Source organism: Pygoscelis adeliae, unplaced genomic scaffold (assembly GCF_000699105.1).
Source record: "Pygoscelis adeliae isolate BGI_AS28 unplaced genomic scaffold, ASM69910v1 Scaffold172, whole genome shotgun sequence".
NCBI classification, from domain to species: Eukaryota; Metazoa; Chordata; class Aves; order Sphenisciformes; family Spheniscidae; genus Pygoscelis; species Pygoscelis adeliae.
The window spans coordinates 6494040-6505399 of NW_008824338.1; the positions used below are offsets into that span (position 1 = coordinate 6494040).

At 42.9% G+C, this 11360-nt stretch overlaps 1 protein-coding gene across 2 annotated transcripts in view; it reads right to left on the minus strand.

Moving 5' to 3' along the window:
• The window catches only part of HIVEP2 (human immunodeficiency virus type I enhancer binding protein 2), a 111744-nt gene that overhangs the window by 56096 nt on the left and 44288 nt on the right, over window positions 1-11360 (minus strand). For both annotated transcript variants that reach the window (XM_009319110.1, XM_009319109.1), the window contains one exon: window positions 1294-1370. The gene's annotated coding sequence lies outside the window, so the exon portion shown is untranslated. The remainder of the gene's footprint in view (window positions 1-1293; window positions 1371-11360) is intronic.

An 11360-nucleotide genomic window follows, 5' to 3' on the forward strand; every position in this document is an offset into this window, starting at 1 on the left:
TAGACACAACTGCCATTGCAAGGACTTGGAGAGGGATCCGTAAGAAGAGATATCCCATATAGCACCGCCCTGGACTGCAGAATATTTGAGATCAGGTCCAGGTTTGAGCAAAGGTTCATGGGATAGCCCATCTCAATTTAACCCCCTCCATTCCTTCCTTCAATTCATCTATAGAATGAAACACAGGTCCAACACCATTTACATAGTTCTGAAAAACCTGGGGGTTTAATCTCAAAATACGTTCTGTGTTTTCTTTGAACACCTTCTCCTGTGGTCATGATATCACACGAGAATCTCTGGTGTCTTCCTTATATGCCTAGCTCCTATGGTTGCAGATAAATATTGGATAATTAAAAAAAAAATAGAAGGCCAATGAGAAGGATCAAACTTTTTCTGAACTTTTCACTATTTCAAGCGAGCCTCATTAAATTCTGAGGGCTAACATAATTCTCTGACCATCAAGGATGTGCCCGTACAGAGATTAGAGAAGAGGAGCTTCTCAGTGCCTCAGGTCTCCTACAGCAACAAAAGTAACTGTCTGTACTGCACACAAGGCGCAGTTTTTGAGACAAAGCCAACGTGAAACCTGTCCAACCTGTGACTACCAACCCAAATAAACATGGAGCTGCAATGAGTAGCTGAAAAGAGACCTTTTCTTGACAAGATAAACTGGCTTCTGAACTATCTGATGCCATAGTAAGACTGCTGTTGGGGATCGACTAACTTTAAGCTAGCCTAGGTGTCATTATACTACAGTGTCATCACTTTCATAACAGCAGTTTATATGTGCTCAAGTGTCCAAGACCCAGAGGAAAAAATAAACCTTGAACAGTATCACCAATGGTGCACTTGAAATGGCAAGATGGTCAAGCAGAAATCACCAACTTACACTTTAGGACAATTTAAAAATGAAAAAAGACAACCCTGTTTCAGATATCAAAACCCCACCCACCATTTCTTCTTGTATTTTTACAGGTACATTTTTCTGTTTATTTGGTTCAAAAAGTGTGCTCCCTGGATGCTTGATGCAAGGACTGCATAGAGAAGGGAAAGTGGCAAACCAAGTATGTGGACAAAGCAAAGACAGCGCTTCCAAATGAACAAAAACATAACCTGCCCCAAAAGAGAAATGCCTCTGATTTCAGCAAGAGCCAACTTCAGTTGTAACAGACGGACATGTAACCAGTGTTTAAATGTGAGTGAAAACCACATGAAGCCTTCTGAGAATGATAAAATATTCACGCAGGCCTGCTCCCTCAGTTGACTCAAACCCATGCTTTTCTGCTGTCCTACCTGGCTGCTGCCGTCAAAGGTGCAAGTGAGTGATGGTTGCTGCTCCAGCGAATATGGCTGTGGACTCTCTCCTCCACCTAGTTGGAAGACAAATATGAAAGATTTTTAATTCAGCCTGCTGTTTGATTTTATAACCTAATTGACATTACGGTGTTGGCTACATCAATACGTGTAAGAACTTCAGAGATTCAGTCACAGTCCTTCTTGCTACTCGGGTCTTTTTCCCTCAGAGTAATGTAGCACCCGCTATCAGTAGCTGTCCTGCGGTTTCCAACTTGCTGTGGGCTAGAATACAGGTCAACTAATATATTCCGAGGTGAAAACCATAACAGACATACAAGGCCAAAAGGTGCATACAATGATGTATTTTCAAACATGATGTATAGAACAAGCAGTGTAAACACACAAAGCACGGAAGCGCCTTCGTAGTATTTTTACCTTTGGGGCTTGCACTTTCAGGTTTCTGCCTAATTTTGAAAAGATCAGAAACTTAAGAGCACATATTTTTTAATTAAATGCAAATACTTTCCTGTTATTAAATGAGAGCAGTGCAATTGTCTTTCATTCTCCTTCTTTCCCGTCTAGCACTGTGCTTTAAAAGTGAGATCACCTCTAAAAATTCCCTTTCCACATGATGCTAGTCTGTTTCAGAAAATAAGTTATTAATGCACACTGTGAAAATCACTCTGGTACTCTGGGAAAGACCATAAAGAGGCACTTTCTGTATACAAAAGACCTGCTGTACGTGTGTATGCAGGGGTGTATGTACGTGTGTGTGTCCAAGGCACAGAGCACCAGGAGACATGTTCGTTAACGTGTTAGACATGTTAGACAGCTACAAGCCGCCCTATTTACACCTGCAGGGGAGGGGGTTATTGAATACATAGAGGTTACCCTTAATCAGGGCATACAGGCAATGCATCAGGAACTGGAGACTTATATCTAATTTGCACATAATAGAGCTGACTGAAATGCCCGCCTCATTAACACTGAGACAATGAACCTTCAGCGATCTTCTAGTGACCACGTACTCCAACGGGCCTGGCTATTCTGATTTTGTTGAAGACCGGCATGAACACACAGACAACCACAGCGTGCATTTTGCCCAGGGTGCTTTCTTTCAGGCTTCCCTCTGTCCTTGAACGCCCATACCTGAGATGCCACCCCAGATGACGTGACAGGGATGAGTGATGAGTGTGGGCATCCCAGGGTGATGCCCCTGAACAGGGCAGCACCCCAGGGGAGCACAGGGTCCCAGCGAGAGGTGCCGCTCGTGTCACCCCTTCTCCTGCTCTTTGCCCTGGCCATGATGCTGAGCCCTGGCTGGCCACCGTCTCAGGGCAGTCAGGTCACCGCAGGAGAAGGTACCTGCTCCTCAAGGGCTTACAAATGCTACGGCAGAGGAGCATGCCAGAGGACTTGGACAGGGAAGTCTGCATGCTGAACTTGCAGATTTGTGCCTGTGGCCTAACCATACTGGCACCAAAGCCAACGGCAAACCTCCCTCTGCTTCCAGTGAGTGCAATGGCTGTCCATGCTGCCCCATACGCAGGGCAAAGCCTGTCCACCATGGGGTGGGCAACACATGGCACTTCCACCACTAACAGAGTGCAGATGTGAGCTGGTGGAAACGGGGTGCCAAAAGCTGAAGGGTAAAGCAGGCCTGGAACCAGTTAGCAATAAAAGGCATATGCTTCTGCTTTTTTTTCTGTAATGTTTGCTATCAGCAACAAAAGTAAATAGCAAATGATAATGTTTTACTGACCGGCAATATCAACAGTAGTCTATACAGGCATCTGAGTATATAAAATAACATATGCTCTGGCTCCAGACGCTGATGCTTTATCATATCAATATACAGCTTTCTAGGAAATTATCTGGATGTGGAGCCAGGAACCACTTTTGAACAGACAGGGCCCAATATGGTTTTAATCTGTGGGTGAAACCGTGGCATGGCTGGACTCAAGGGCAAAAGTCTGTTTTTAGCAGGGCCAGTATTTCACTCGCTACTTTTACAAGTGGCCTGAGAAAAGTTCCAGCCAAAAAACAAAGCAAAGCAATAAAGAAGTCATGAGTCCTTATTCTCCTTCAGTAAGACCTAGGGGTGCTCTGGATTGTAACGTCCTCTCCCTGGTGTGGCATGGATACCTTCCAGCCCCCAAGCAGGTCACCCTGTGCTTTCACAGGCCTAAACTGGCTTTAGCGATGCTGGCTACACTTGCACACAGTTACTTTTAATTAACGTGCATTGTGAATCAGTTTATCTAATCTGCAACCAAAAGACAAGGGTCTTTATTCTCATTTACACTAAATCCTTTCTATAGCACCCTGGCAGGAGCAGAGGGGACTTTCATGAAAAGAAAATGAAGCCATAAGTGAAAGATGTCATTTATGAAACAAAATCACACTGCTGCTGCTCCAGCTTCATAAAGAGTATTTAAACTGAAATCCATGAGGGACACTATATTCCGTTTTCCCTAATTTCTTTTTTAGCTCTTAACTGATGGTGGCCAGCATCTTCCCTCTTGCTGTGGTAACCTCACTGTCTTCAGCGGCACTCCTCAAAGGATACCTTAGCATCTGATCCAAGTGTGAAAGACTCCTCCTGATTTCAGTGAAGGCTGGATCAGTTTCTGAGTCTTTAAGAAGCTTAATTGTTACTTACAATTAGGCAAAATATTATCCAGAGCAAGGTCTGGTTAAGGACAGTAAGATTTTGTCTAAGCAGTACTACTGCATCTCCTTACTAACCTACCATCTTACAGCTGCACTGGCGCTAGCAAACACGACATGGTCTGAGGGAACAGCCAACCTGCAGAGTCTCTAACAACCCCAGATAATGCATGTGTCATCAAACAGGATTTTACTGCCCAATTAAAGCTCCCAGAGGCATTGTTGTGATACTAAAACCAGGAACTTTTAATTTGCTTTTATCACCGCATTAGTAAAAATTTGTGCAATCCTTGGTTCTTTGACAGCAAAAGTAAACAAGCGTGCCTTCAGCGACTGCCCACCAAAGAGAGACAGCAGTGCAACCACCACTGCTGAGCACTTGCTAGCATGTGGTCCTATCTGGTCACGACTCCCCTAATCTGCTGCAGTTGTTTGCCAGCCGTGGAGACTAAGATTAAACAAGCACATCGGAAGGAAAATGAGAGTATGAGAAGCATGGCACGTCTTACTGCTTGGAAGAGTTTTTTTCAATTTGAACTTTGTATCTCAGACACTCAGGGATTAGCCTTTTACACAGGACTTGGAAACACACAGGCAGAGGTGCTCTGATAATGACTCTTAACACCATCTGCTTTTGAAAGACTGCTAGCTTCTCCCTTGGCAACTCCCGTAATCATTTTGTAATCATAGAACTACACCTTCAGTAGTGAAACAAAAATATAGCAGTAGGCATCGGCACCATCTGACCATAAGGATTAATGCATTTCATGGATCAACAAGAACGACGACTTTGTTTCATATTACTTCTTATATATCTGTTACAGTGACACTGTAAGGTCAGTTGGGGGTAGGGGGGTGACAGGAAGATGCCTGTGCACTTTACAAGGTAAAAAATATCAGAAATTTCATGTGAATTTTAATTGGAAACTAAAGTTTAAAGAAAGCAATTGGTTAATATTTATTTTACTGCTAATTATTCGAAGGTTCTGAAATAGCACAATAAATGGGTGAAATTACCTCAAGAGTACAAAGGGCAAATAAAGCCATGCCCCTGTTACTCCTTAACTGGCTTGCAGCAGATAGGGTTCCAGCACAGACTGTACCTTATCATGGTTTGGGAATTCACCTAAAGCCTCAGTTTGACCAGGTCTATATGAAAGCCAGGTGCCATGTAAATTGCAGCCAGGTTCCGTATTTGTATGGGATAATTCGTACCAAAGAAGAGCCAGGCAACACAGGTAGAAAAATGTGCATGCTTCTGCAGCGTACCACCCAAGGGCTTGAATTCATGGCTGGTAACTCAAAGCAGTGAGGCTATAGGCAAATCTTCCACTTCTTCTCCATGGGTTCAAATCCTCCTTTATAGATGTTTTCTTACTAAATACAATGAATTGACCATGCAAGCTTCTGTACTGTGGTATGTAAAGACTGTGAACCCAGTCTGTGTGGATTTTCTAATGCTCTCTTTGCCCCCTTTCTCCTTTTCAAACACATAAAGTCCAGAGAACTCTGTGAATTACAATCTGTAATGGGAGAAGTAAGAAGTCTAGAATTTGCTTGATTGCAGCTATGATGCATTAAGCTCCAGGCATCAATCTCAATCTCAGTACTTTTTCTCTGAATGGGCAGTATTTTACAGTTATCGCTCTCTAAACAAAGCACAATTTATTATACACACAATTTGATAGCTACAGCAGCTAACTCTAGAAGTAAAAATGTCTTCCTACTTGAGGAAGGTAAAAGCAATGTCATACTTTAAATTGACTTCACATGATCAATGGCAGAACACAATCATCTGAGAAATGACGTTCATATCCTGATCAAATGCAATCATACCATATGCAATTGAATTTCGAAAAAGTGGAAGAAAATTATTCCCATTACTTTACTGGTGTTCTTAATGTGTTCACACAAATCATCTATGAATAGATGAATTAAAATACTTACAGTGTCTCTATCTTTGCCCTCTTAATTCCAGGTCATTCTGGCAGCTCTTGATACTGCAGAAATATGTTTTCCTACAAGCAGTTTGATTAAATTAGTGGATCAAATCTTGAACTACCTCCAAAGTTAAAGGGATATAATTTATTTTTTCAATCAAATGTCTCTATGCTGTAAACATTTTTGTCTTCATTACTACAGCAGAAAGACACTTGAAGCCTAATTTATTTTTCAGTATTTATGCTTTTTTGTTTTCCACATTTTTCTCCATAGGAGTGTGATAGCCCATGTAAATTTTGTTTATTCACAGCTTTTCTTCATTTTGGTATTTTGGTTCCTGCATGCTAGCACCATGTTGCAGATCTGGATGCAAAGAGCACCAAGAGATCTTCGTAAAATTTTAATGTGTTGAAATTTATACATGCATGAATTCATATGCATACATACATGTGTTTATCTATATAAATATATGTATGTATGCATATGTGCGTATGTGTATATATATTATATAAATAAAAATAGCCATATTTACTAACATATGTGTGTGTGTTAGCAGAGCTGGTTTTATTGTCTCTCAGGCTCTGCAGAAAGTTAGCCATCAGAACAAAATTTACCTAAAAGATGTATCATGCCAAATGACTTTTGGAACATCACCTATGAACTTTGTTTACTTTACACATAGGTGATTCACTTTATTAAAATCAAACACATCATGATTTCTTCTTTGGATTGTCCCTACATTATCTCATCTCCTCTATCCCCAGAGCCCACTCTGCACAGGATCCTATTTTGCTGCTACTCCTGGAACTATGATTTTGGGTTACTGTTTTTTCACTTCAGCCAGAAGCTAAATTAGCAAGAGCACATCCCCCTAAGTATAGGTCCATAACCTCACTGCAAATAACAGTTTAGACACTGCCAGCTGAGATCAGTGCCCTCGCTAACCAGGCTTGATGCTTTTAGACAATGGTCAGGCTGACAATTGACACAGTGTCCATATACACACGTTGCTCAACGCATTTGTCTAGCCCGCTGTTGCCAAGAGAAGAGGGCTGTTTGTGCAGGCAGCTGGCAGCAAGATGTGAGTATATCTGGCGATCCTCCGAGAGTATGCAGAGAAGGCAAAAACATCAAGTCTCAGCCGAGCCCAAGATAGGATTCCAGGTAAAGTTCATGCTCTACGCAATCCAAACAGGCTTCAGCAAAATCACCACGAGGAACCTCCTACACCGAGTGCCTTGGCTTTCCTTCCCTCTTTGAATGACTACCCTGCTATGACACCCATGCATTGGGAAAAACCAATACAGCCACACGCACAATGAAGAAACTGAGGCAGAGCCACTCGCAGCTGCCAAGCAGGCAGGCTGCAATGCGGCAGGTGTCCTGCAAGCCTATGACAATCACTTGAGCTGTCAAAATTATCTCCATCTCCATGGAAAGACCATCGCAAGTTCAAGCTCATGGCAGAGCGATGGCAGCAGCACTGGACAATCTCAGCAGTAGATGAAAGCTAACTTGCCCCTGGGAAGTTGGCAACTGGTCGGACATGCAGGACACCAGGAGGGAAGTGTGATGCCTGGGAACAACAGAAATTTGTCAGCGGGAAAAATATTCTAAGGACTTGGGGTCTGTTTACAGCGTTTTGGTTGTTGTTACCTGCAAAATCTAAGCCAATGTTCCCTATAAAATACAATGAAGACCTCAGTGAGACTGGTGTTAAGTCAAATCATAGACTTCATTCAAGGTTCTCTGGATTTACACCAGATAAGCTGAGATCAGTCTCTGACACTATGCTCCTGGTTGCAAAGACAGCTTGTGCAGCTCAGGATACGCTACTGTTGTTTCAGGTCGGCAGTCGCACCCATCACCGGCACCATCACTGGCAGCCGATTGTTTGTCTTAAAAAACTGGATGGGCCACCAAAACACCTCTGACCACACAATTTGTTAGCACTTCTGCTGGATGCTGTGTGACTTCTTTACAAGGAGACGAGTGCTCTACCTCACTATCCCTTGTTATTGCCACATCTAGAAAGGGAATTTTTAAAGTGTCCTCATTCTCAGTACCTCCACGCTGGTCCTCCAGGTCTAAAGACAGACAAGAGAAAGGCAGCAGTGGGGTCTTTGGTCCTCTGCAGTGAGGCAAGATCCCTCTGCACTGATGTCACTCTGCTCTTGGTGCGTGCTCAGTAAGTCCGTAATTTGTCATGAGCGTGGGCCCTATCCATACATGGCAGGCTGGAGGAGGAATGACCTCAAACTCCACTTCTAATCCAGGGGGCGTTGCCAAAGCACAGTGTTTGAGTTTGATGCATGAAGCGCAGAGATATTTTCAGCCCCTGAATCACACTTTTGGCTCCACAGCTAACTTGGACTTCTCCTTAGCTTTGTTTGCAATTTTTCACCTTCTGCAATCACCATTGACTCTCAGAAAAAAACCACCTCGAGCTGGTATGTTAAAGAAAAAAACCCAAAGGCCATAAATATGAAGAATTTTTTAAAATCACTTTTATTTTAATAACTTCTATTTTATTCTCTTGCATGTGTGGAAGAGTTAAACAAATTACTAATAGATTAGTGGTGCATCACAAATGTCTGCTTTCTTTATTTCACGTTCTAAATATATGCTATTAAATGCTGCCAGTGAATGTTTTCTAATGATTTTGGTGTCCAACACAAGAATGAAACAGTCTGAAAAATGAGGCAGTGCAGCAGCAAGCAGTTAGCCTGGATACAGCTATAGGAGAGCTTTTAGCTATATATTCCTATAGCTGAAGCAAAGATGTTTTGCTATGCTTGTCCCATGAAAACTATATTGACTTGACCGCAATTCACAGCCATAATTTGAAACTGGCAGTAATGAGAAAGCAAAACCTCATTTTACAATACAAAGGGGATAAGTTTTAATTGGCATATCCTGCCAATTACAACTGCATCACCTCTCTGTCGCTGCGGCCTGAGTCTGCTCTCACTGAATTCAACAGGAAAGCTCCAGCAGACAAATTATGCAACCTCAGTCACAGCTAAGCAAGTCATTTAAGCATATGCTTAATCCCATCTCTAATCAGTAAAGCCAATTCAGCAAAGCAAAGCATGTGCTCAAGTCAAAAGTGAATAGGTAGCATGGATCTTTCTGAATGTGGGTTTTTTGGAGGATGTTGCACAAAACTTCCCTTGTTTTCCTTTAGAGCTCAATATCCGGGAAGAAGATAGAATTCAGCTGTTAATCAAACTGTCACTTATGCATGTAAAGTACTAGTATTTTTAATTCATCCATAGATTGGTTAAGCAAAAACAAATTAAAAAAAAGCCATGGGACATATCCTTGGGCTGGACACAGACATGCATACATACTACCCACGGATTGCAGGGGACTACAGAGGCAGAAGGAGGTAACACAGAAAAGATGAGGTAAGAAGCTACCATAGGAAATCCTTTACATCCAGAACTGCTGATGACCCTCTCTGAGCCTTTTCACAGAGTGAATTGGGACATTTCTTATCCACTGGAAGAAGAGTGGAAAATCATGGGCATTTCAACCCCTCCGTTTCCATTTCCCTCCCGTGGGAATGAGGGAAGAGTAGGGATAACGAAAACACCGCTTTGATAAGGAATGTGGCTCTTTCCTTGATGCACTGAAGTAACTGGGCAGCCTCTAAAATGCTCTGAAACCTCTTCTTTTCCTTTAAATTTCCTTTAGTCTTAGCAAGCAACATTAATCTAACAGAGACAACTTCCAGGCAAGCACGGATCCCCAGGAGCATTCCTCGACTGCAGACAAGTGGGAAAGGAAAAGCCTGTTGCAAACAGCAGGGCTGTAACCAGTCGCGGGGAATTTACTCTCAGCAGCAGGCTGCACCGCTCGCCTACCTCTGCCCTTCTCCCCCGATGAAGGGGCCTTATCTACCTTTGCGTTTCGTCTCAGAGATCAGGAATCAATTACAAACGCCGCGGGGCTGCCCTAAATTATGCTCAGCTGCCCAAGGCTGCTTCCTTCCAAGTGGGTCCCCCCGGCCGAAGGCTGGGGGAGCCGCGGGGAGGGGAGCACTGAGGGCTAGGCTCTACCTGTTCTCCAGCTCCTCCAGGCTGCCAGAGACGGCCGGCGTGGGGTCAGCCCTCTGCTTTGTTCTCTGTTTGAGATTACAATCTGTCCCTGCCCCAAAGGCAGAGCTGTAGAGTATAAATGTTTGCAGAAATTAAACAACTCCAGTAAAATACACATTATGCAAACATCTCCTCTCTTCCCAGATGACACAACATGGAGCACCAAGCACAAACAAAAACCGACCAAACAAAGCGCAGAGGCATTGTGGAAAAAAAATCATTTAGCGAAGAGCTTCTCTGCTCTCCTTACAGCCATTAGGACAGTGATAATGCTGAAATGGCTGGCCAGCCCTGAAAATTGGATAAACTGAGACACAGAAGAGACAATTGAAAGCAAGGAGGCAGACAGCAAAAATAAGTGAGACAACAGATGGAAAGCAGAAATGCAATGTCTAAACTGCAGCTGTAATTCTGCTAGTAACAAGCACGTTTAAGCATAGTTTGGCTTGCTTTCCTATTTTGGAGAGGGCAAGAGTTTTCTTTAAAAAAAACCCAACTTGTTAGCCAACCTGCCGTGGGTTCTCCCCAGATAGTTTGTGGGACAGGAAAATTATTTCTCTCCATACCTAGGAGTGAAACAACACTTCTAAGAAAGGGCAAAATTCTGACACCCTCTGGTGTCCTAGTTGTCCTAGTACTGTTGGGGGTGGAGAGGGAGGTCACATCATTAAAATCTATAACCACAAGCGCAAGAGCTGTGTTTTAGTTGTTGCTGGCCAGGGGTCAGTCACAGGAATTCATCAGAGCTCTCCTGTGGCAGCACAGCTTCCTTGGCCTTTCTCCTCTACTAGCATGACTGTTACAATTAGGCAGGAAAAGGGTAGTTATTGTTCTAGCAAAATTTTACAGACTGATTTGGCAGGTTTTCTAGCAGGGTTTTAGTATAGTTGTGATAACACGGTAGTATGGGAAAGAAGGATTTCCACATTGGCCAAAGAAACAGTTGTGGCAAGACTACCTATTTTTAACACAGTTTATTCCTAGCACTATTTCAGACACAGCATTTTCTCTCCCATCTGTTGACACAGTTGTTTTGTTTCTTTAAAGACACAGTTGTCTGTCACTTGGGGGGGGAAAAAAAACCCACCTTCAATAGTTGCAGAGAAAAACATGAGACTGAAGCCCAGTCAAACAGTGATCTGGTCAAAAGGTAATGCTAGGAAAGCTTTACGACTGAAATATAGAGCAATTCTTCAGATGCCTCTTAAAATTTACATCAGATTTTGGCCTCTGTGGTATTATAAGTGCGACTGTGGATTTTTAAATTCAAATCTGATATACTCAACAACTAACTAAGATGGTTTATTGATCTAAGGAGTCTGACTGCGAACCTGCCATCAGAGTGACATA